Source organism: Photinus pyralis, unplaced genomic scaffold (genome assembly GCF_008802855.1).
Source record: "Photinus pyralis isolate 1611_PpyrPB1 unplaced genomic scaffold, Ppyr1.3 Ppyr1.4_LG5, whole genome shotgun sequence".
Classification (NCBI taxonomy): domain Eukaryota; kingdom Metazoa; phylum Arthropoda; class Insecta; order Coleoptera; family Lampyridae; genus Photinus; species Photinus pyralis.
Window position 1 is genome coordinate 8,749,307 of NW_022170596.1, and position 27,954 is coordinate 8,777,260.

At 36.5% G+C, this 27,954-nt stretch overlaps 2 long non-coding RNA genes across 2 annotated transcripts; one reads left to right on the forward strand and one right to left on the reverse strand.

Moving 5' to 3' along the window:
* Window positions 1–573: 573 nt before the first annotated feature.
* LOC116172578 lies at window positions 574–18,758 on the forward strand. The gene is made up of 3 exons (XR_004145706.1): window positions 574–804; window positions 2,308–2,419; window positions 16,326–18,758. It is a non-coding gene; the product is annotated as an uncharacterized LOC116172578 (long non-coding RNA).
* Window positions 3,503–4,668, reverse strand: LOC116172577. Its single transcript, XR_004145705.1, has 3 exons — window positions 4,189–4,668; window positions 4,064–4,136; window positions 3,503–4,010 (listed from the first exon to the last, which is right to left on the reverse strand). It is a non-coding gene; the product is annotated as an uncharacterized LOC116172577 (long non-coding RNA).
* Window positions 18,759–27,954: the final 9,196 nt, after the last annotated feature.

A 27,954-nucleotide genomic window follows, 5' to 3' on the forward strand; every position in this document is an offset into this window, starting at 1 on the left:
TTTAACTAGGCATACTGTGTAGGACCATGAACTTTAACGTGGTTCAATAATGTTGTCCTTGAACTCTTCATCTGATTTATTGTTTAAATGGTGAACCTAGATAGTGACGCTAGTTAATTGTACAATAGTAACGGGGTGCAAAGTTACGACAAGATCTTGTAAAATTTCCCAACCTGGTCCAGCCATAAGTGCCCCATCTAACAATTCTAAAATAAAACAGTCTAATATTGAGATTTTTTCACCGTGCCCATGAGGAATCACAAAAAATGCGGAGGGCATTGACCTAATGGGAGTAGAGGAGAAGAAAAGGTAAGGAACATTTGTTTAAATGAAGCATTTTTTTAAAGATTGGTTTATTTTCTTTGTAATCCAGTCGTTACGGTAAGAGTTGCGCTTATCGCTAAGAAGTTAATTAATTTTGTAAACAGACGTTGTCGCAGGTGCGCACTTTAGATAAGAGTTGTGCGTACTTTAACACTAGAATAATGAAAAAGGGCATAAAAAGGAGAGGGAAAAGTTGTTAAATGGAAGAGGAAGTGTTTTAACGGAGCCTTTTCGCCTTTGGCCGTTTGTAGGAAGTCAGGCTTTTGCCTGCGACATAGGGGAATTTTCCAATGCACCTGACGTCAAGTGTTTTTAGTTTGGAGAGTTTATTAATACGTTATGTTGAAAAAAAATAGTCGAGTTATATAGAAGTTAAGTGTTACGAGGTGTTTCCTGAGAAGAAGTCAGTTTAGTGTTTGTGTTTTTGTGTGCATTTAATGCAATATAAGACTGGATTTTTGGATTGTAGATAAGTTAAAGGTAATTAAGAGTTTAGTTAACCTGTTTGGATCGACCGCCTGAGTGCCATTTTATTTGCAGCATTGTTGTTTATTCATTTATATTTGTTTGTTTGTGTTGTATTAGAATGACGCAGGATTTTAAGAGTTCCATTTCATTGTTTTTGTGAGTGACTCAAATTAATTTAACTAGCTGGACAGGGTGGTTCGGTGACCGTTTCGTAACGATAATTTTGTAGCAGTGGGAGGTAAAGGGCGAGGGACTGTATTACTGCATAAGGATTTGTTTAATTAATTCATTATTTATTATTAATTAAGCATAATGGGATGCGACTTCCAAAGAAAGGTAAATTGATCTATGTAAAAATTATCTTATTTAGCTATTCAAATTAGAAAATAAAACGACACCTTGCATTTAATACTGGATTAAACGGTTTTCGCATTCACCGTAAAGTTACTTTGAATATTGACTGAGAAATATCTTGCCATGACAAAATCAATGGACGAAAAACGCTCTGAATTGCATAATTTAGCGAGAAGCTCTTCATGCACAATGCAAATATTCCAATTTAATTCATTCATTTTGTCCTTATTGGCGGAAACGGCCGAGGTGGAAAATTAAATTTAATATACCGCTCGCAGTTGATTAATTTGCGAATACTTCATTTTGGAGAACCACTACGAAAATGTCATAAATGAGGGCTGAAGAAACTTTTGAATAAATTTAGTTTGAGTGGATTAAAAAGTTTGGCTGCAGGAATGGAAATGTTTGAAAAGTGTATGGAAAATGTAATGAACAAAAAGGCCTATAATTTTCCGCAAACATCTATAAAGAGAATTAAATTGATGGCGACGCACGCGAGCTAATTAATCATTTATAATTGAAATAAATGTTCCACCGCTTTATAATTAAATTAAATATATTAATCAGGTCATACTGGATTGGCCTTTTCGGTATCGTATTCTACGAGAAATGAAAAACAGAGATATCGAGTCCACTCGCATTGTGGAAGCATGTCCTTTATAATAATTAATAATTAACATTAAAAGCGCATATTTTATTTGATTTACAGTAATTTCAAGGGTGGTCAAAGTTATACCCAGAAATTCAATTTTCAGATAAATAATTGTATGGTAGTTGCAACTATCGAGTTCATCGTCCAGGTAATTACCAATTAAAGTTAACAGTTTAACACATTCAGCATCACTACTACAATTTTTAAATCTGCCATGTCGCAATTACCTACTGCATACATTTCCATACTTTCCGTTTCTCGTTTTTTTGACTACACTCAATCTTCTTTTATGTCTTAATGCATCTATAAATAATAAAATATTTTATTTCTTTTTTAGACAGGATAATTAAAGCTATAAAGTTTGTTACGGCTACATTGTTATTTTATTATATGACCAGCGTTTTCTTTGAAATTATAAACTGTGGTGCATTACAAACGATATTAAAAATGAATTATACTAGGTCTGTTAATCATTTATGCTATATACTTACGCATTATTCTTGTTACAGCCGGAAACATCAGCCGGTCCGAGCCATGCTTTTAGATGCAAAGTGTTCAAGAAACCGAGACCATGTCACCTGTGTCATCAACCTATTTTAAATCAGGGGTCCTGTTGTAGAGGTAAGACAACCAATCAATAATCATATCAAATAATTGCGTGTAACTCGGGACAAGCCCTGCACTTTTCGGGGCTCCATAATATGTTGTCGCAATCTATCTTACATCTAATATTCTCCCATCACAAAATTATTTCGTACGAAACTGAGAGATTACAACTGCCTTGTTTGTCGTTGTATAGGTCGCGTTCCATTTTTTGTCGATCTCTTTGTCCAATAATTGTTCTCTTAATCGCGCATCTCTTAATTTGCGTACAATTAAGAACGAAAAATGATGTGACTCATACGGAGAATATTCTAGAATAATTTCCGTCCAAATTCAATTCTTTACGAAATCTTAGCTCTGCATGATTTTACCAGACAATCTCAATAAACTAATATTTGAAACTAATATATGACAATGTACCTAGTTTTAATTTCACTCATTGTACCAAAATCTGTTTCCGTTGTACACCTACCGCTTTTGAAAACAAAAATCATTGGCGATTGACGGCCCCATTTTCCGGTTTTTCGCTTATATCTTATAACGGTGAATTTGCTCAAACCCGCCGCTAATCGGCCAACTAGCTCAGGGGTGACTATTAATCGGGGTAAGCTTGAGCACTCAAGGGTCATTAGGTATCGTTCGGTCTCTGCGGGCACTGGATTCCGTTCCTCTCATCTAATAATTAGGTATGCTAGAGCAAAGCAGTAAGGGCGCCACCTTATTACCTGGAATATTATACACTGACTGTTACCGGAATAAGGAAGTGTAACAGTAGCGGCACAACAATAATATAATCAGTGAGTACCTGACCACCCAAAAATCAAAAATTTATTCAGTAAGGTACACCAAATTCCAGAAAAAATCTTAACGCATGAATATGCACTACTAAAAACAATATACATTTACTAATCTCTTCCCCTAAATTGAATTCCCCCAAAAACTTTACTTAATTGAACATTAATCCCACAAATTAGTGAACGATAACTCGATCACACCCGACGGCATGAAACTTAACGTTATTAACCCCAAAACGAGGTGGCGAACACACAAGTATATAAAGAGAAGGTATTATTCTTACCTGGAGTTCCGAAGGCATTCGTGGAGTGAGCTCATCCCAGGAATGTTCAACCTAGTAGCTATAATAAAGAATAAAAGGACAAATTAACCGAGAATGCCTCGGTGAATCAAAAATGCTACAGTGAGGTACTTAACGGTGCCTGAGGGCTTACCACTTGCGGTACTTCCCACGATCGTAATAGGACAAACCAATATTAAATCATGTCTCCGAAGGAGATCTCAAATGCAAAAACAATAATCAGAGCCAATTATGTAGGCATTAATCGAAAGATCGTTAACCAGAATTACGATTACAATTAAATTTAAAATAGTGAAAATTTCCCCAAAACTGGTCAGATAATTGATATAGGCTAAGTAATTGTGTCGACGGTGATAAGCTCAGATATAGGTCATGTATTCTATCTCATGGTTCCAAACGGCTGATTACTGCTGAATGTGTATTCAGATGAAGGGATCTGTTGGTAATAATTCAAAATGGACGTCCCTCCGGTGACATATGTTAATGTGCAAATTTAAACGGGATACAAGGACCCTAAAAAGCGATTGTTTAAAACGGTGCATTTTAGTACGCATAACCCTCTTTACCTCTTATTAAAGAAGGTCTATTGGAAAGATTGACGTTGTATGATAATTAATAACGATCAGGAAGATACGGTCACTAAAAATGAACATTATAATGGCCGAGATATTAATCCCGTATATCTACTTACATAGTTTCGCTGGTAATTCGTTTAAAAGCCTCTCAAAAGAGTTCACTACGATATTGATTAACCAAAAAAAAACTATCAATCCATAGTTTAATAAGATGATTCCGTGAAAGGTAATACTTCAATAGATGACGGAAACCAATCTTTTACGACATTACACCAGCGAACTAATATTCAACCGACACTTTTGCGTCTTCCCAAAACGAGCAACGAAAAGAAAGTAAGTCACGCACGAATTTTCCTCGCCCCGCCAATCGCGCAGGTACCAATGCCGAAACCCACAATCGTCAAAACTAACAATTGAAGGTTACATCGCATTCTCCCCCGCCAGTGCCGTAACAAGGGAAATTCGTACTGACTAACTTAGAATAATTACAACGTTACATTCCCCCTCTCCTTCGACAGGAGGGAAACTACAAGTTTTCCGACGATCGAAAAACCCAGCACACACACTCGAAAAGGAAGCAAACAAATTGAAAACCCGAAAACCCTATGCTTCCTAGCGACGAACTTTCACACAATCGGGGAACTAAAATTAAATAAGTATTAACGAACTAATTACCACTTAATTTAAATCAAAAATAACTAAATATACAACGTATAGAAATTAATATAGGTATAGTAGCTGCAGTCGGCGCTAACCATTTGTGTCGGAGGAAGGCAGCGGAACGGCGGGAAGAAACGGATGAACGGACGGACTAAAGCGCCGCCAAGAGAACGGTCTCCCGCCTAGTCGAGGCGGTAGCAACGGTCTGGCGGGTTGGTGTCGGTGCCTCGGGTAAACGCAACCGGTGAAACGGCAGCCAGGAATCGGACGGGTTTAGAAGATGGCGGTGGTCACTTCGGGAAAACTAAAACAGAATTACTGCAAACTCCCTAACGAGCGGAAAATTGGAGGGAGAAAGTAGATTGGGAAACAGGCGGTTGCGTTAAGCAAAAAGGAAAGGGAGAAGAGAAAAGTATGAGAGAGTGTGTTTGTAGCGGAGATTAAAGAAAGGCGTTTAAGAGAAATTGCGAATCGACTGGGGCCCAAGAATTGCATTAGAAGAAATAATAATCGTTGTAATTGGCCGTCCAAAAATTTAACAACGGACCAAGTTAACGCGAGCCGTTTTCCATCTATAGTAAGTAAAAGAAGGGCGTTCGTGTCCATTCCTATACTGCGTAATTTTTAGGGCTTTCTTTACCCCAATGTGCATAGAAGATAGAATGTAGATAGATTTGAAGTAAATCCGAAGCACGGAGAGTGAATACCGAGTCCTTTCGATATTGAACTAATCAGCATCTTTGTCAGCATTCAGCGACCTCCAAATTTAATCAAGAGCCTGCTCCGCCAGCTCGGCTGTACACAATTCCTCTCCGGAAAACCCACAAACAGATAAGAAAGAACGCCGTGTTCATAATTGTTTGTACCTGAGTTATCACCCAATTAACCATCATTCACCTCATTTCATTCACCATTAGTACAGCATAATTCTAACCACCATCAATCGTAACTTTGTGATATAAGTAAATCAATTAAGTGTTAGGTTAACTTTGTAATCAATAATACGTGTCGATTTATCTGTCGGTTGGCATGTGAGTTAAAGACAGATTGGCGCCCAAAAATTATGTAATAAATTTAAATGAAATTGTAAATATTTGTATCCACGACCCCGCCACCCCCAGGAACTGAGTAGAGCCAGTGGCACCATTAAACTCATTTTTTTTCTAACGTCACAGGGAAAAGATTTACTTACTATTCGGGTAAAGGCCCCTTCTATAAAATTTGGCCATTTCAAATAGGGACAACTGGAATTTCAATCTCACACGCTTACAAGTAACTTTTGATAAGTTCAAACCAATTAAACTGTTTTTTAATTAATTAGTCGTGTCCCGATATCGAAAAAATATGGAACCGATGTCAGACTTCAAGTTTTTTAAGCGCGCACCTAACAGATGTGCTCTCGACTTAATCGGAATTGTTATCTGTAATCCATTTAAGCAATTACGGCTAATTATACTTATCCAAGTAGGCGGAATGAAATCTCCAAATTCGGCAGTTCAGCAATGCCCTTTTGTTCTTTGGAATGTAAGGTCAAGTGGTGCAATCGGTTATCACGTTGATATTTTCCGTAAACTGCACGACCTTACCTGTTTCCTATCCTGGACAGAGATGTCAGGGTTGATGGTAGCCACCGATTTCAACAATCATTTGTACCTGTATCCATTCAGGGAGACCTCTTTCGATGGAGGCACATACTACCTCAAGATGCAGGAAGAGTCTGAAAAGGCCGCTGGTGCTTTCTTTGGGCGACTTCAGATACAACTTAGCAAAGCCGACTTTGTTTTATTCAAATTGTGGAAGACGTGTCGCATCCTTGGAACCTTCTTGCAGAACCTCTTGAGATGAGAAGAAGGAATCCCTTATCTTCCGAGCAGATGTTGATACCTCTTGTTTCTCTTCTTCTTCCTCATCACAAACAAAACACACATACATCCCACTGACGCAAACAAAACAAAACACTCAGTATTTATTTTTTAGGTACATCGTTGAAGAGTTACCCAATTAAAAAGAGCAAAAAATCTGAGGCAAAAATGTTTTTCTTTCCAAAATTATAGTCTTTCAAGAGCGGATATCTCGAAAACTATGCAAGATATCCAAGCAAATTTAATCACCTTTCATTTTGTATGTTTTCCGATAAGTTCGACGATATAAAAGTTAAGGTTTTTATTTACAATAATGTACAAAATTTGTACATAATTGGACCACAATTTTATAGAAATATTTACGGATGTAAACAAAATTTGTGCCGAATTTGTACGGAATTTTGAACCATATTTCAACACTATTTGAATGACGATTTGAACTGAACTTGAACCAAACTTCATCCGAATTGGCACGAAATTTTAACGGACTGAATGTCAACGGAATTTGTGCAAAATTTTGTAAAGAATTTCAATCCAATTTATATGGAATTTTGAAGCATATTTAAAAACTATTTGAACTGAATTTGAACCAAATTTGACTCGAATCTGTAAGAAGTTTGGAATTTGTACTGAAGGTGAACAGAAATCATGCGGAATTTGTAAAAAATTTGCACAAAATTTCAATCGAATTTATACGGAATTAGAACCGAATTCGTGCAGCATTTGAACTGATTTTGAACCAAATTTGTACACAATTTGAACAGAATTTCAAAATATATGTCCGGAATGTAAACAAAATTTGAGCGAAATTTTGAACTGAAGTTAAACCAAATTTGAATTGGTGCGAAATTTGACCTGGGTTTGTACTGAATATGAACAGATCTTGTGCGGAATTTGTAACGAATTTGAAGTTTAAATCGAATTTATACGGAATTTTAAAGAAATATTACGGAATTTAAACAAAATTGGATCAGAATTGGTACTGAATTTTGAATCATATGTGAATACTACTTGAATTGAATTTGAATCAAATTTGACCTGAATTGGTACGATATTTGGACGTGGTTTGTACAGAATTTGTGCCGAATTTCCAAAGCATTTGAACGGAGTTTAAATGGAATTTATGCGGAATTTGAACCGAATTTATTCGTCATTTGAACTGAACTTGAAGCAAACTTGAGGCGAACAGATTTTGAACGGAATTTAAACTAAATTTAACATAAAGATGCGACGAACTTCGGTAGGGAATTCGCGCACAAATGACAAATGGAATCAAAATTAAAAAATTAAAAAAATAAACAACTTTACAAATGATTGTAATTAAATGACACCAGCGGGCGGCGAAAACCTGGATATGTTGTCGGAGGAGCGGAAGGACAGACGGACTCGAACGCCACCAGAAGAAAAAAACTGTGGCTAAAATCGGCGGTTTCGGAACGGTCTCGGAGGTTTGTCACAATTGGTAGCCAGAGGATGTCAGGCTTTGCCTAGTACATCCAGGGAAGCAACCAAAATAGAATTACGGCTACGGACATGGTAGCGATCGCCCGACCGGGAACGCAAGCAGCAAAGCATAAATTAATTAGCGGTAGATACGGGAAATCAAATGCAGAAAAAGTAAAACAATACCCCCGTTATGATCAGCGGAAGAATACTTACCTTTACAGTTAACGGAAAGCTGATAAAATCGCAAAACGTACTGTGAAAATTGCCACGAGTAATCTTACTATCAATACGATTAAACACCCAAAGGCAAAAAGATTGACGATTTAAATACGGTACGTTAAGAAAGTAAATTTAAGGAAAAGCTAAAAATTACGGTACTTACGAACGTAACTTGCGATGATCCAAAAGGTAAAAAGGTCCCCTTTAACAACGGCTTTGCCGTTTATAAAATTCGTCCATTTCATGGACGGATCGCTGGTTTCCCAGCCGATACATCCAAAAATCAAAACTTCTTTATTGAATTATAAAACTGATCAATTATATACGGTAACTAATTTCCTATTTCCTTATGAGCGGTTACACGGCTTTACAAACTAAAACAGACCTTCTGTCTCGAAGTCCTAAAAGAAATCAATAGTTCCGGAACAACACTTTTAGTAGAGCAGCCAGAACCACCTCTAGATAGCGAGTGTGCAATAAAGCTGGTAGCGGTCATCTATGTACGGTGTGTTTATAAATTCCGGTATAAAAACTGAGTGCTTCTTTACAATGTGATTCGAATTTGAATTGAGGTTGAAATTAATTTCAATAGAATTTTAACAAGATTTGTACAGAATTTCAAATGAATCACATATTTTGATTGAATATAATGAATTGAATCTCCTTACATCGTATATATGATACCGCAAATCAAGTGTGTATGTGTGTATAATTAATGGAAGGAAAAATGTTTATACAGCCCTCCCAATGCAGAAGTAGTTTACCTTCCCCAGTTCCCTAAGTTTTAAAAGAAAAATGTACCCCAAATTTATCACAATTACCATGAACATTTCGTGCATTTCCTAGAAATTGTATAGAATACCTGAATATACAGATTGCCGGTAACATATATATTTCATCCCAACATCGGATTCTTAACATAATTTCACCGAGAGAAATGGCAAAGGAAATGTCCTCCTCGGAAATGTCACACATATTTACTGTTTCAATCCGCGACGTATCCGTTCGGGAAATTATATAGGTATTGTTATTGGAAACGTTATTTACAACTAACATGGGCATTCACTTTGATGCTTAGATCGAGTGAGCGATTACAATTTCACAAACCAGTTGGTTTTCGTTTCATTCAAAAAGCCGTATTTAAATCTATTAGAAATTTAGAAGAAAGTATGTAGTTGCGGCGTAAGTGCCTTACATTAACATCTAAATTATTTAAAGCCACTTTACTTATTATATATGCACATTAAGGATATGGGATGTAAATAGAATAAGAACGTTTAGTTGGACAAAATTGGTTGTTTGGAACGTATCTGATGAAATTTTATACTTAACCCCGAGAACTTTTGTACATACCTTACCTACCGAAAAGGTTTTTCGTTGAAAGCATTTGATTTTATCTTTTCAATACCGTTCTCCTGTGTAAAGATAAAAGAGCATCTCAATATATATCTCTAAAACAAAGTGTAGGATATACAAAGATGTAAAATCTTCTTACTCGGCGTATTGTAAAACATTTATTTTCAGTGAATAATAGGTTAAATTTTTATGCGTATTATTTTTATTGAAGCAATACGGCATTTCTGCAACTATGTTTCTAAACTAAATATATTCGCTCGTGTAAATAAATCTATTCGATTTTCAGTGGCGATAAAATGGAGAAAACCCTGCTATACTGGACCGATGAAACAACATCTAAGTAAATTAAGTTCTACAGAAACTTAAAAAAACAGGGTTCATACGTGTGGTTTAATTCTCAGATTCCAGGATAATCGACAGTAGAATTCCAAGGATTTAAATTAGAAACTGCAACGTCCCAATATTTCCACATTTAACTCATAACGTCATAACGAACATAATTACAATAAAACACAAACACTAATAAATAATTTTGGGCATGCGCAGGTGGTTTTTTAAAAATTTGTTAAGATATTTAACTGAAATTTTGTATTTAGGCACATCGATTAAACGTAAAACTACTGCCGATTTAAAAAATTTGTTTTACAAGCTATGCTGATGTGGTGGGATAGAATCAACCCGTAAAGGAACGTATATGGTAAAAATGATGAATCTGTGAAGATCTCGAGGATTGTTCGGTTTTCCGTTATATGATTTTTATTGTTGTTTATGGGTGTTTCTATTTTACTTTTATGCAATTTCGATGGCCACAACAGATCCAGTGCTTCCAATAACGTAAAAGGTGTCCCATTTTCAAAATTTGTCAATTTCAGAATGACCATATATTTTCTTAGTTACAATTGATACAGGCAAATATTTGTTTATACATAATGTTTTTTCAAAATAAGTATGCGAAACCAGGAAAAAAGTTATCGAACCTAACCTCATTTTTTTAATGGAACACCCTGTACATTTTGATCCAAAAAAACGATATAATATTAATATTAATTTTTTTTCAAAAATATAACACTACAAATTAAAAAAATTCAATATTAATTCTAAAGCTTCAAACAAGGTTTTAAGATTAATGATAATTAAAAAAATTCAAAAATCTTTTTGAGTTTCTTTAGATTATTTTAATCATTTGAACCTTTTTTGAATTGCAATTAAATTTATTTTATCTTTTAGAATCCTTTGAATACTTTTGAATCACTTGAGTCTTTTTTTTAATATCATCCATGGTGTGTTATATTTGTAATAAATAAATATAATATCTTATCTTTTTAGATTGAAATATATTTAACAATCATTGTAAAGAAACTGTTGTACATAACATTTTTCTGTATCTTTTTTAATTAAGACAATACAAGGTTGTTCTGACATTGACAAATTTTTGATTTTCCTCCGGATCTCTTAAACGGCCGAATGTTTTGAAATTTTTATTTTACAATTGTAAGTTTGACCCAAAAATATATATAGCACTAACAATTATGGAGATATAGAAAATGGGACACCCTTGCAATATGCACTGAAACCGGAAAAAAGTGTCTGATTGTTAATTCCAAAAAATGACTTCGCTGGTGATCGTGGTCCAAAATGCTATATCATCCACGTACGGCTTAGTAATATCCATGTAGATTACAACGTAAAAGATCATCCAAAAGCAACCACGATAAGAAAACTAAAAAGCTTGAAGATTGAGTGTTAAAACCCTAAAAAAAACATACATAAGGAGAAAAAATGCTGTGTAATAATGTAACATAGCTCGTATTATTTAATTGAAAATTCAGTTTTGTATAAACGTTTCAATGGAGCCATCATAGACATGAAGAAGAGAAAGAGAAACCACTCCAAACATAAATATGGTAATAAAAAATATAGAATATGGCCTACCAACTCAGAAACTCGACTATTGCCTTACGTTACAAGATCTAACGACGTTCTACGAAATAAGTAGGTTTGACCCTGCCATAACTGGAATGTAGCCAGCACTATACTCCATAGCTGTCCATTATTATCCCGGGGTGAACAAGATCGTGTGTTGGCGGGCCCGGAAATCGAACTCGGCACCTTCGTGTTACAATCCTCTGTTCTTACCACTAGTTTACCGCTTCCTACATTATTATTGTGCCTTAAATTTACATGTCGTTATATAACAATTAACCAGTCAATAGCAAACGCCAACATCATATTCGAGCGTTGCTTACTTCAATTGATGGTTAATCGTTGAGAACTTGATTAATATGCAATCAACAATTCACGAGATCCAATTGGTCTAAAATAAAAAAAACTGAACGTTGATCTGCCCTAGTGAAAGTAATTTGGTTGACGTAGCTACTTATTCTACCTTTTAACATTTTGCTATTTACAGTCGCGTATCTCTTAATAAAATATTATCCATGAAAGCAACGGCATTAAGCGATTACGAAAATGGTCGAATAGTTAACTAAAACACTCAAGAAAAACAGTAAAGCAAGCAGTTTTCACATCCAAGTTACTTTTCCGAACAATTTGATCAAGCGGAGAACTTTGAGTTTCCAAAGTCAGTCGTCCGTAGTTGGAATTCCCATTTCCTTTTCGTTTAGTACTTTCCAATACCAACATCGCATTTCATTATCCGGATAATGAAAGATTACGGATATATACACGAAAAGGTAAATGATCAATTTATTATAAAATAATCACAATTCATTTCCTCTGATCTGATGATAGGAAAACTTGCATTAATGTTAAGTCATTAATAAGAGGATAAGATCACGAAAAATAACCGATAATACGATTTTCCTGTTTTGGAAATAGGCAATATAAAAGCTCTCTTAGGATCAACTTCTTGATCAGAAGCTATTGATACCTAAGTGATATTTGTTTTGTGTCGTAAAATAAGTAAAGTTTTCCCATTACGTACCATGTAAGGTATTAGGGTAAATTGCGTCTTTAAATCCAGCAAGTTGAGTGTTTTATGATATTATGCTGCTGCAGTGCAACAAATTTTTTTTCTCCAGTCGCACAAATATGGAACATTTGTTATCACGCAAATTAGTTTTAGAAGTAGGCTTGTCCAAAGTAGTAACACAATTATTGTTACTATACAGCACTCCTGTAGGTACTAAATTAATTATATTTTATGAATACTCAAACTAAAAAACTTGACTTCAAAAAGTAATACACTCAAAAATCACCCCCGAAAACTGAAAACAATACTGAAACATAGGTATAGTGGGGTAGTACCTTCAAGTGGTGAATCAGTTAAGGCAGAAAAAATAATCTGCTGTAAAACTCTTGTGCATGTCGACAAGAGAAGGAGCAATAGAAATGGACCATCCGTAAAGTTTGCGTAAAAAATTAAATCGTTGGTAACGGAAATCAATCGCGAATTACGGTCTGCGGGAATCGTAAAATCAACGTGAATTTGACTTGTGGATCCTTTTCTAGGAATGTGGACGGTATATAAACAATATGACATAATCTAGCCTTAGATTTCGTAATTTTCTCGCATTTAATTATTAAAATTATCTTCGTTATCAAATCGTTTTCTATTCGATTGCGTAAACTGTGGAATCTAGAAAATTTCCGAGAAAAACAAAGCTGCCTTCGGTTAGGAGTTTCCCCCATTGATTTCTCCTGGCTCGACGATCTTTTTTGGAAATAGGCTAGCAGAGCAGCCTGTAGGTCGAATGCTAATGAATGTCGATGTCTGTAATACCGTAAAATAAAGTAATCGCATCTTTTGTATTTGTATGTTCAACTCATTACCGTGGCTTTAAGGGTAAAAAGAATCCCAAATTTTTTTACCTTGTAAATATCTCCATAACCATACAACGAGGTGTGTTGTGTTACTATAGATGTAAGTAGTGACAACTGACGCGTTAATATAGCTTTGTATTAGAATCGTGCGTTTATATATTTGAAGTTAAAAAATACTATAACCACTTTTGTAGTTTTGAATATAACAAGTCGAAGGAAGGTTGTAAACATGTGTACGTATACACATAAAAAAAATGATAATATGGCCTTGACCATGGCTATACAGGGTCATTCTTGACGAGCGTCAGTTAGAAAGATATGGAAAACCTTTGAAAATTAAGCTAAACTGATAAGCCCTTTAAGGGTTTTGGCACATGATGAATTGAACTAAAATATTTTCAAAATGGCGCCACTTCCGGAAATACCGGAAGTAGCCATCAACTTTGTTATTTTAAATAGGGACCCCCTATTTTTTCTACATTTTCGGATTATACGTCGAATTTGGAGTACAACGATACCCCATAGTTGACCCTTTGCTCCAAGGTCTTCGCCGATATTCAAGTTTTTGTGTCAAAAATTTGAATTTGCAGGGGTAATTTTAAAAATTTATTATTCGAAAACGGTGAGAGATATTGCAAAACAGTTTTCAATGCTTTATTAAGGAAAGATCGAATTTTCTTATGGTATGCGTAACCGTCTAAAAAAGTGAGACTACGTCACTTTTTCAAAGCTCTCAACTTTTAAACTTTTAAACATCCGTAACTCCATTTTTTCAAATGGCACCCCCCATTTTGTTCTTCACCCTTGTTTTCCTTTTTCCCAGACCTTTAATTTGATGCAAAATTTCAAAAGCTGCTTCAAACGGTTTCCGAGATATTCCATGTTTTAGTTAATTCTTGTGGAAAATTGATAAAAAAATTAAATCGCTTGATGTTATTCTTTTGTTTTTATTATGATAATGTTTAAACGTCAAATTTTCGCTGCTTGAACTTATACTTCTCGTCAATAATGGCTCGTTTGGGTTACACTAATGAAGATTTTTGAATTTAATATTAATACACGGTGAATGTAATCGAATAGCTGCCAGGACTTGTCGTCCTTTTCCGAAAGATACCCTGACAAGGCGCAACCCACAGAGGCTACAATTCGCAAATTACTACAAAATTTCAGGAATAACGGTAGGTATCTTTCAAACAAAAATACAAAAAAGGAAGCCTGTGGTAGACTCTGAAGAACAAGAAATAACTGTACTGGCGTATTTTGCTGCAAATCCAACTGCATCGCTCAATGATATCCAACGAGAAATTGAGAAGTATAAGTTCAAGCAGCGAAAATTTGACGTTTAAACATGATCATAATAAAAACAAAAGAATAACATCAAGGGATTTAATTTTTTTATCAACTTTCCACAAGAAGTAACTAAAACACGGAATATCTCGGAAACCGTTTGGAGCAGCTTTTGACATTTTGCATCAAATTAAAGGTCTGGGAAAAAGGAAAACAAGGGTGAAAAACAAAATGGGGGGGTGCCATTTGAAAAAATGGAGTTACGGATATTTAAAAGTTTAAAAGTTGAGAGCTTTGAAAAAATGACGTAGTCTCACTTTTTTACACTCTTACGCATACCATAAGAAAATTCGATCTTTCCTTAATAAAGCATTGAAAACTATTTTGCAATATCTCTCACCGTTTTCGAATAATAAATTTTTAAAGTTATCCCTTCAAATTCAATTTTTGACACAAAAACTTGAATATCGGCGAAGCCCTTGGAGCAAAGGGTCAACTATGGGGTATCGTTGTACTCCAAATTCGACGTAGAATCCGAAAATGTAGAAAAAATAGGGGGTCCCTATTTCAAATAACAAAGTTGATGGCTACTTCCGGTATTTCCGGAAGTGGCGCCATTTTGAAAATATTTTAGTTCAATTCATCATGTGCCAAAACCCTTAAAGGGCTTATCAGTTTATTTTCATTTTCAAAGGTTTTCCGTATCTTTCTAACTGACGCTCGTCAAGAATGACCCTGTATACAGTGATATTTATTAAGAAGTAGACATAGGGATTTATGTATATTGTTTTTCTCTGTGTCTACTTTTAAATGATAAAATCTCTTCTGAGAGGCGCCTAATTTTATGCATCCAAAATAACTTCTGAAAACAAATAAAGATCTGGATGTCATATTAATAAATTTGAATATTGTTGCTTTGGCTTCACAGAAAATAAATCTCATCCACTTATAACAACTGAGCTGTAACGTAACTACGAACATGTTACGATAGTGGCTTTGTATTAAGTAGTTATTTTGGTTGCATAAAATTAGGAGCCTTTCAGAAAAGATTTTGTCATTTAACAGTAGATGCAGGGAAAAACAATCACGTAAAAATTTCTTACGTTCGTTATTCCCATCATCTTATGTACAAAAAAAGGATAAACTTGTTTCATGCTTTAATGCTAATTACGCCAAAACGAAACAAGATAATTCCTATTTTTTTCTACAATATAACTTCAGCAAGAATTATACAAGGCTAGAACGTCGAAAAGAGTTCTCTTGAATAACATTAATTTATTAATTTACGTACATCAATTTGTTATAGTCGCCGCGCGTAGTACACACTTACATATAATGCAATGTTAATAAGACCTCTTTATGTTACATTGATTACCGACGTCTACCGGCACTTTCATCCTGCAAGAGAAGAGGAGACGACACATTAACCACATTACTTAAAATTGTAGATAATTGTAATTGACATATATAACAAGGTAAATGACGCCTGTTAAAAACGTTTTAATTTCATGTCCATTAGTTGAACATATTTGGAATTGAATTAATAAATTATTCATGTCACTAGTATCATCGTGCCATTAATCATTTTAAGCTTCCGACAGTTCGAAAATTCCTCACTAACACTTGATTATTTGTTTCAGTTTGCAAATATGTCTGCCATAAGGTCTGCGAGAGTAAGGTAAGTGTTCGTGCGATTTATAGGCTCGCAAATACTATTATTCTTCCCCATTATACCTAAGTGTGTATGTATTCATGTATGTAAATTAATAGTTTAAGTGCTAGTTAGATATTCAACGCGCCTCTAGAGTTATGTAAATAAAACAAGGAAGTACCTATTTAGAAGCACAAATCATATTTAGTTATTTTGCATGTCACTATTGGACCTACCTGAAAGTCATTATAAATACAAACACCGTTATTGTTACGCTGGGAATCGATTCTATTTGCTTGGGAAGTAAGTAATACTGTTTCTAAAAGAGAATAGTCGTTACGCCCCTCAGTTTCATATTCCGAATCAAAATCGACCAACTTCCCTAACGTGTTAGCTAAACAGATACATTACAATTTGCAGCGTTGATCCTAACATCAATATAAACAGCAAGGTTTCTTATTTTTACGAATTTCTACGTATCTGATCAGTTTCTCTCGAAATACTCCTGTGGCGGAAAGGACCGCATCAAATAAGGGCCATATTTGTGCAATTGTAAAGCATTCCGCAATCACGTTTCGTTTTCGGACCACGAGTAATAAGTTTGCACCCTCTCGTGGTCGTCAAGTAATAGCGAGAGAGAAATAGCGAAGTTCGATAAAAATCCCAAAAACCAGAAACAAAAACATCAGACAAATGATCTCAATAACACTACAAATAGGTAAAAAATAGATCTGCTATGTCAATATTTAAATTTAAATTAATTTTAGAGCAAAATAAAAAAGGGAGTCAAGACTTAGTCGGAGAAAATGTTTATCAAAATAGGCTTCCGCAGAAACAACGGAGCTATAAATAATCGATAAGTTAATCTCAAGCAAACGTAACAATTACATTTCGGTGGTATCGAAAACCAAAATGCAATCAAACGTAGTAGGGGAAATCAACGAAAATAACAAAATTTACTTTTTGAACTACAGGTCGCAACAGCCTTGTTGAGCTCAAGAAGGGCCTGTACTGTAAATCTGTAAACAGACAAAAACACAACAAACAAGCAAGCGGGGTAACGATCGCGCTGCACAAATTATATTGCGAATTGCAATGGTAACGTCTGACACGAAGGCTAATCGTATACGAAGAACTGTAATTAATACTTAAACGGAATCAATAACTCGATTGGCTTTATACTAGCAAAAGCAAAATTTGGTTCGATTACAGATTGCCCTTACATCTCTGTATGTGAAAGCATATAAGTGACGTTAAACTTTAAGAACAATACTTTAAGATGTACAAATAATTAAATCTCTATTCAATAGCAACGTAAATAGACTAGTATGAACAAATTCTTCGAAGCAAAACAAATATCGTGAAAAATCGTTGGTTTTGGTCTCGGATCAAGTATCGTTAACTTCAAAATTAATTCACAGAACAACGGTATCTACTATCTCAACTAATACATCTAATCGGAAGGATACAATGCAAACAAACTAATAGAAATGAATGTCAGAGCAACAAAAATAATCGTCGACAACATCGTTAAAAGTCGAATCTTCGGTAACGATAAAACAAAGTACGTATGTAGTAATCGAGTATATTGGAACAATTGTACGACAGTGATAATCTCCAAACGTTTCGGAAAAGATACTTGCGATTAAGGTTCCGGAGCAAATAGGCACATCTCCCACATCTCGAAGTAGGTTCATAGGGGCAATGTAGTTAGAACGTCATAAGTCGGTAAAGTAGAAAGTCCATATATCGCATCACGCCAATCTTCAATCTTCCATAAAAATAGCGGATTCAACTAAAAATGTTAATTCAGCCACATACGGCGTGGGTACTGCATAATAACCAGGTAGGTCCAACGTAAAAGAAACAACGATGAGAAATAATAAGAAAATTGTAAACAACGGGGTGAGATAATAAAGCCCCCCTGGTCAGATGCAAAGTTCAGATCCGTAAATCCGTGTCGATGGAGTCACCACAAGCGTCAGAAAGGAAGAAAAGAATACTCCAAAGATAATTATAGCGCACCAAAACGATAATGCCCTTTTCAGGTATGACCCAAGCCAGTAAGAGTAATAGCGTAACCAAGAGAAAACATTTACATTTACTCAATTCAAGAGCTCAAATGGATAATACCAAACGACCAGAAAATATCGTCACAAGCTTTCAATTTCAAAAACTTAAACTCAACACCTCCAGTCAAAAATTCAAACTCAAGTACTCAAAGAAAAAAGTGAAAAATTCCAAAAACCTATAATTAAGAAGCTCAAACCTAAAACCTAACAATTTCAAGAACTTTCAAACTTTAAAAAACTAAAACTCAAGAACGCCATCAAATTAGCACGCACATTTGAACCGCAAGTTACGATAATATAATATACAAGTTAAAAAAGTAATCGTAAACCATTTACAAAAAGCGCATTTCCACTTGCATTCATTTCCCATTTGTAAGATGCAACTTCTGTTAAAATTGTAACAAGTTAAAAAGTAATCGTAAACGATTTACATAAAGCGCATTTCCACTTGCATTCATTTCCCATTTATAAGATGCAACTTCTGTTAAAATCGTAAAAATCCGGCCACAAATATGAAAGATAACGTTGCACATGGGCAATCCATTTTTGACGTGTTACTTCAATTTCAGTTTATGAGAAGAATTTCATTTCAATGCTTTTCTAAATAAGAAAGTTGGAACTGCGCATGCGCAAACCTAAATTTTAAAACTAATGCTAGATTTTCCTTTGTTCCAAGCGTCTAAGTATCAAATTTCACTTAAATGGTGCCATAGATAAAAAAGTTGGTACTGCGCATGCGCAAAAGAAAATTTTGAGACTGGCGCTCGATGATCCTTTATTCCAAGTGCCTATGTATCACATTTCATTTAAATTCTTCCATAAATAAAAAAGTTGGCACTGCGCATGCGCAAAGCCAAATTTTGAAACTGGCGTTTGATTTTCCTTTATCCCAAGTGCCTATGTATCAAATTTCGTTTAAATTCTTCCATAAATAAAAAAGTTGGCACTGCGCATGCGCAAAACCAAATTTTGAAATTGGCGTTTGATTTTCCTTTATCCCAAGTGCCTATGTATCAAATTTCGTGTAAATTCTTCCGCAAATAAAAAAGTTGGCACTGCGCATGCGCAAAACCAAATTTTGAAATTTGGAGTTTGATTTTCCTATATTACAAGTGCCTATGTATCAAATTTCATTCAAATACTTTTATAAGTAAAAAAGTTTGCAATTCGGTTTATAAATGGTCGAGATGCGAAAAGGGCACTGTGAATTTTGAATCGATTCGATTCAACTTTTGGCATTGCGTATTATATGGCTAAAGCTATGCCCATATTGAATTTCATGCAATTCAGTTCATAACTAACGGAGATGTAAAAGCGATCGAACATTTCTAAACAAAGTTATCGTTCACACGGACAGATAGATGGACAGACAGACAAAGGAACAGACGGACAGACCAGCATGCAGACGACAGATAGCAATGCAAAATTATAAACGATCTCTAGGATCGTTAATAAACGGCAAAAGTGTAAAATTATGGAACATGTAAAAAACGGTTTTTTGTTTTTTTTACAATAACTTTTTTTGTAAGCGGTACAGAAAAAATTCCTTCCTTGGTACAAGACTCGACACCATAACGAACCAAATAGCGAAAAAAATAGAACAATAGCTCTTAAGATAAAGAACTAGTAGCGTCGCAAAGTTAGCGGACGGACGGACGGACGGACGGACAGCCGGACGGACGGACGGACGGACAAAGTGGCCACAATAGCGCATTTTTTTTTTATTTTTGTGGAAATGCGTTAAAAATTCGGCGACAAATATGAAAGAGCGTTGCAAATATGCAATCCATTTTTGACGTGCTACTTCAAGTTTATAAGAATTTCATTTCAATGCTTTCTAGTGCGTATGTATCACATTTCATTTAAACGCTTCCACAAATAAAAAAGTTGGCACTGCGCATGCGCAAAACCAAATTTTGAAACGTGCGTTTGATTTTCCTTTATTCCAAGTGCCTATGTATCAAATTTCATTTAAATTCTTCCATAAATAAAAAAGTTGGCACTGCGCATGCGCAAAACCAAATTTTGAAACGTGCGTTTGATTTTCCTTTTTCCAAGTGCCTATGTATCAAATTTCGTTTAAATTCTTCCGTAAAGAAAAAAGTTGGCACTGCGCCTGTGCAAAGCCAAGTATTGAAACGTGCGTTTAATTTTCCTTTATTACAAGTACCTATGTAAATGTATACATTTCATTTAAACGCTTCCACAAATAAAAAAGTTGGCACTGCGCATGCGCAAAACCAAATTTTGAAACTGGCGTTAGATTTTCATTTATTCCAAGTGCCTATGTATCAAATTTCGTTTAAATTCTTCCATAAATAAAAAAAGTTGGCACTGCGCATGCGCAAAACCAAATTTTGAAACGTGCGTTTGATTTTCCTTTATTTTAAGTGCCTATGTATCAAATTTCGTTTAAATTCTTCCATAAATAAAAAAGTTGGCACTGCGCATGTGCAAAACAAAATATTGAAACGTGCGTTTGATTTTCATTTATTCCAAGTGCCTATCTATCAAATGTCATTCAAATACTTTTATAAATAAAAAAAATTTGCAATTCGGTTTATAAATGGTCGAGATGCGAAAAGGGCACTGTGAATTTTGAATCGGTTCGATTCAGCTTTTGGCATTGCTTATTATATGGCTAAAGCTATGCCCATATTGAATTTCATGCAATTCAGTTCATAACTACATTTCTAAACAAAGTTATCATTCACACGGACAGATAGAGGGACCGACAGACAAAGGAACAGACGGACAGACCAACAGACGGACAACAGACAGCAATACAAAATTATAAACGATCTCTAGTATCGTTAATAAACGGCAAAAGTGTAAAATTATGGAACAAGTAAAAAACGGTTTGTTGGTTTTTTTACAATAACTTTTTTCAAGCCGGCAATGTAGAAACTCACCTATATCGTGCTTGAATTCACAAGATGGCGTTGGAACTTCCCAATGAATTTTCCTTGTGCAATATTGAGAAAATCCAAAATTCTGCTCCACTCAGTAATATCATTGTAGAAAGCGATGCGTCGAACGCAAAATAACAAATGAAATACTTCACCAAATTTATACAGCCGTACAACATGGCTTGATCGTTCTTCTTACAAGTAACGGTTGAATGTCGTTTTGTACAGAGAAGTTCGTGCGCCCAAAAGAAGGAAAAAGAAATCTCTGCACGAACTCGTGCGGTAAAACAAAGAACTGTTCTAATGAGAAATCTACAACACTTGGATGGACTCTTAACGACAAAACAAAGCAGTAAGTAAAAGAATTCTACTGCAAGAATAACTTACATCTTATTAAACTAGTGGATTACAACGGAAACACCTAGATGGCGTAAGAATATTGAATATACACCAAACTAAGAATCAAAATGTCGTCCGTGAGATCGCAGTTCTCATTTAGTCAAACAAGCGGTCCAAATCTGAAAAAAACACGCTCCGTTTTTATTATTTTCATGTTTACGTAGATATTTGTTTATTTACCTCTTTTTGTCCGATTCTGAAATGTCTGTAATTGTCGCACAAGGTACAATTCGTACGACACCTATTTCAAAACTGAAAGAAAGCGTGTGTGGGGTGGCTGTAAATTTGCGCTTCAGGTAAACTACGCAGGCCAATCGAAGCCGCCTGGGCTTTACTCAACATAAAAGGAGTGTTCATCAAAGAAAATGTTCCCTCGGATTGATTATTATAATCACTAATGCCAGTGCTTGTATCGATTCTTCTTGGCTTTGCTAGATCGCGAATTTATTATACAAGTTTTACCGCAATTGTTGCAACAAAAATAAAATGCCATAACATTTATTCGGGTGGTTGATCACTTTTTCAGATTCTTTTAAAATATGGGCAATGTTTTGTATACCTACTTCTGTCTACAATCACGTTCTCAAGAGCCTAGCAGGCTCTTGTTCTTTGCAGACCTCAGCGACCAAAGCGGGGAAATTTATCCAGTATTACTGTATTACAGTATTAATTCTTCTTTTTCTGCAAAATCCTCTTCCAAAGGGATGCTCGTATCTCCGGTTGAACCAGTATCTAATAATAATGGGAATGTAGGTACCTACTAAAGTTGTTAGAGTTGAAATATATTTTTTAGTTGAGGTAATTTACGCCTGAGTTCTCGGATGTAATACCTACGTACAACAATAAACAATAATTAATGTTCAATATAAACTTACCTCTTAACCAAATTTAAACAACGTCAGATGTTTATTTAAAAAAGTTTACTGTGTAAAGTTTTCCTCTTACATCCCTATTATACGCCCTTCCACCTTTAGTCATGTTAAAATTGTAATCAGAAGTTGCGGCGATTTAATATAAGTTCCGGTACATTTTAGGAAAGTTTTTAATGGAAGGGGGTGGTTACGATGTTATGCGCCCAACACAAATTGATTTACCGGTTCTTTTTCTATTCAATGTTCAAACAAGATTTTACACACATTCACTTTTGTATAGGCAACCCATTCGACGTGTGTAAGTAATGCGATTTGCCTAACACATGCGTATCATCCGTACTATAATTTCATTTACCTTGCACTATCTGCTTGGAATTTGGTGGTTAACGTTAGTGGTGGTTACCAAATTCAATTCTTTTTCTCCCGCGGCCCGCGCTTTTCCTGTCACGTTTATTATCTAGAGATCAATACATCGATTATTCAAATACCTTCCGCATATTTTTATTGTTTTTATATTGTACGGCGACTTTCAAGTGCTTCAAAATTAGTCAGAAAACCGCAACTGTAATTTAAAAATGTTTCGGTTTGTTACTAACTACCAGGTTGGCCCATCACGGCGAATGCAATTAACTTTTCTCGTACTACCGCTTGGGCGAGGCAAGCCACTTTTAGTGTAACTTCTCCGCAATACGGTTACAAAAACTGGAAGAGTATCACTTCCTAATACGTACTTTAGGTAAACACAGGGTATTGACTTTTTGTTGGGTCTACGGTAAAACTAACTCACAATGTCTTTTTAACAGTACTGAAGACTTTCAGTTAAATGTTTACCGTACACCACTTTTCACGTCGAACTGATAATTATCTTGAGCGATCAGCATGCATGTCGGAAGGGATATTGATATCGATAAATGACATGCACAACTGAAATTCCATTCAGAGTGTAATATAAACTTCCTCTTAGGTTCCAGTTCATGCTTGTTATGATCACGATTAGTATAGGATTTCATAATTTATATTTAGAATTGCTACAATTCTGGGTTATAAGATATCAACCTTTGTCTGCTGGACACAGAACATGCCTTGTGCTTTTCTCCATTTTGATATTCTTTGCTGGATAGTAAATCAAACCCTTTTTTGCGGTGAATCAAAGACTCACGAGTTACTACTAACCATAGAAATGTACAAATAGAGAAAATAGTATGGTTCTATAGCATTGCAAGTTTAAAAATGGTATTGTCAAATGCCCTTTCGATGAGGCAGCCTATGTTCCAAATTTTGAGATTTTTTAAAATAATCGAAGTAATGCGATGATAGTTTATAATGTCACACTTGAAAAGATACTAAGTAAGACTTAATTTGTACAAAATAAACACGCGGTTTAGCAGTAAGCGTAAATTTGAGGCGAAAACGGAATCTTTACAAAATGAAAGCTCTTTAAATTTTCTACAAAAAAGTATGAGAAGATTTTTTTTACCATTAACCATTTGGGAGATATATGAATGTATATACAGGGTGATTCCTATAGTACCTGCCACCGTTTGGGAGCGTATAGGGGGTGCCTAGGGGAAGTCTTTTCATATAGGACACTTGGGGTCGGAAATCCAAAATAAGGGCGGCAGAACCAAATTTATCTTCTGGAATTTCACGCCTGTATGTAGGCAACCCAACCGACCGACGTTTCGCGCGGAGCGATGCAGAGCGAGTTAGCGCGAGGAAGCGACATGGAAGGGAAGGAGGGAAAACGACAGTCAAAAGCAATAACGTTTACAAGTGTTCAACGTGGCCACCGTTGTTCTCAATGCACTTCCTACATCTAGCCAACCACTCCCCTCGAACTCGCGTGAAGACTCCTATGTCCTGGCGAACAGCCTCTCCGACCATGACGACGCGCGCAATTAAGTCCTCTTCGGATTCGACGGGAGTCTCGTAGACGTGCGCTTCCATCACACCCCACAAGTAAAAATCTAATGGGGTGATGTCGGGCGAGCGAGCAGGCCATTCCACCGCACCTCCACGGCCGATCCATCTGTCCGGATAGGTTTGGTCCAAGTGTCAGCCACACATCGCCGCCTGAGATCGCTCCGTGTGCACCGCCGGCCGGTTGGGTTGCCTACCTACAGGCGCGAAATTCCAGAAGGTAAATTTGGCTCTGGCACCCCTATTTTAGAAATCCGACCCCAAGTGTCCTATATCAAAATACTCCCCTACGCACCACCTACACGCTCCCAAACGGTGCGGTACTTAGGAATCACCTCTGTAGTAAGCAGAACGCCCGAAGTCCTAGTTTCCCAACCATGACGACCATGACGTTAATAAACGCCTATCGCCATGCCTGGTTTCAGCACTCAGCCAGGAAAATTAAACCAAACGTAGCTTCTTCCTAGTACCCTCCCCCCTAAAAATACAGACATGCGGCATGCTAAGAGGCTCCACCACCAGCTCCAGTTGTGAATGGGGCACCCTCTCGATCCAAAGGAATGGGGGTGAAAGCTGGTGTTGTCAGCGCTGAAGCGCACCGTGAACCCTGCCACACCTGTATGAGTATATTGAACATGACCAAGGTGTGGCTGTCAGAAGGCAGGTGCTCCGTCGCCTGCTTACACATCTCTACAAATATCTCGCATAGGAAAAACTGTTTAGACGTGTTTTGTCGGAATTCAGTGGACTTTCAATTAATTTTATCTTTCATGGTATTCTAATTAAAGGTCTCAACGAAAGGAACCGTTTTCTACCAACTACTGTCGGGCGGGGTTGGAGGGGGGGGGGGGACTGGTTTTATCCTGCATGGTACTCTAATGAAAGGTGTCAACGAAAGGAACTCATTTCTATCAATCATAGTCCACCTCCTCGACCCCTTATCGTGATAGTATATATTTCCTATCTCCAGAGCGCATTGTCGGAAGAGGATACTCACAAAGGGCGACAGTTTGCTATGTAACTTTTGTTTTGTGCGCAAATGTTTCATTTTCCGAGGTAATTACGCAAAATGATGTACATAAAATTCTTAATTGCATCTCAACAAATGCGCAATGCCTCTTAAAACCAACCAAACTTCATTTGCATATCTCGACCGGTTTCAGAACAATAGTCAGTTTTTCAGAAAAACTTTTAACACCCCGTATCTCGGAAAACGAAGCATTTGCGGACAAAATTTCGTGTTTGAAGTTTTAACTCAATCATCAGTAAGATCAGGACAGGACAATCACATTCTCTTTGTGGGGTACGTCCCGTTCACTTGCATTTAGTGTTTAAAGCTTTGATTCCACCATCTGAAACATCTTGTCGGGGGCAACCACATTCCATTTGTCGGTACCCGCTTCCGACGTCCGGTTCACCGCGGCACCAATTTGAAAGCAATCGAACCAAAACTGTAGAAGAAGATAGGAGAAAATTGAAAAATCACCAGGTGAGTTTAACACGTTTACGGATGGCGCCCAGATGTCGCCGAACCCCACATCATGTAGCCCCGTCTCGAAAGTTGTTAATTATACGGCCCCGCGGGAGGTACATGTACACTCCCCGTCTTTCTACAAGCGCTCTTCTACGGGCCCGTATTTGCTTCCAGCCAGCCGCTTGCCCAAATATTATTACGAGTATTATTATAAAAGTGAGAATAAAAGCTACCTTTCTACAAATAAATTTGCAAAAATGAGCTAAAAAGTATCACTAAAGAAAGGAACGAGGAACGAGAAACAACCTGTAAACACGAGCACGAGAAAGCGCAGAATGGTGCGTCCCGCAGGAACCAGTGGCGGCGGTGGGAGCGAGTTTTGTCTAAAATTTATTTTACCATTCTTTCAATTCTCGTGATTCGAGTTCGAACGAGGCGAAGTACATGGTGTTCTATGTAATGTCTTCGGATTGGATGTCGAAATATAATTCATTGCTGAACGCGCGGATTAGCCTTCCCAGAAGATGATGAAATTATTGCGTCATCGAGAAATGGCAATTTTCTGGGTATTTTGGAATCGGTACACTACTAACCGGCGCTGATCGTACCGGCGCTGGGTTAAACTGGCGATTGACCAGCCGGCGCTATGCCTTGCCCCCCAAAACCCCACCTAAAATAATTTGAGAATTTCATCGACATGTTCATATTATGGCAATCCCTGTTACCATTCCAAATGTGTAAGTTACATAATTTGCAGATCGTATTGATTGAACCCATATGCCGGATTGACAAGCGCCGGCATGACCGAGCGCCAGGGCCGTAGCCAGAGGGGGCAGGCAAAATTTTCGCCCTGGCAGGAGAATAGCGATGAAATTCTAAACAAGGATAAATTGTGCAATACTCTTGTGCAGATACAGCGCATTTTCTTTAAAACATTTATTTTGGCTTTGTAAGTATCCTTATCCCACAATCCACTCTTGAGGTATAAGGAATTATAACCGATCACTATAAGCGGTTAAAATATCTTAACCTTATGATATCCAATCCAAGCCATACACTTTACCCAAACTCGTCCTGAAATCTTCATTTTCATGCCTACTTTCTGTCAGGAAATTTGAGTTTCCATGACAGAGGCACAGCAGACGACGTTTCCTGCCGCTTGTCACTTTACTGGCCGCACCTGTCACTTTACCGGTCGCACCGTCACATTTTTAAATGTCTATAATTACTCCTATCATCACTGATATATTGACATTAATCAAAAGTTTTATACAGGAAATAAACAACTCAATTCCTTAAAACCTTCCCCATGGATATTTAATTTAATTAAATAATATAATAATAAAATAATTAAATATCCATGGGGAAGGTTTTGAGGAATTGAGTTGTTTATTTCTTGTATGGTTCATCACCCCATTTAGAGTATGGATCAACCACGAGTTTTTTCTGACCAAAAGTTCTATATAAAAATTGAAATTTTATATTAAAATACAATTTCGGGTAACATTTTAATACAAAACTCGTTAGTAAAATGACATTACCTGACTCGGAAATTAAAGTACTCGGGGCCACGCACTTCAACATTTCCTCGCCAGTAATGTATCATTTTCCGGACTTTTATGTAAATGTCTATTTAATACTGCTGCATTGTCTGTTGTTGGCCGATAATTTGTTAAAAGCAATGAAGTAATCAATTAATGACCTTGAACTTGAACTTTTGAAAAAAATGCCCCCCCCCCTTCCCCTAGTTAGCGCCCCGTAAACACCGCTTTTTTAATTCGCCCTGGCTATAACAATCAAAGCCCTGATAGCAACAAACCTCTGGCGCCGGCTTGACATGCGCCGGTGTGACCGAGTGTCGGCTTGACAGGCGCGGGGCGGGCATGACCGAGCGCCGGTTTGGCATGTCGCCGACTTGGTGCGGCGCCGGTTAGTGCATTGCCGGTTTGTAATCGCCGCCGGTTTGGAGTGT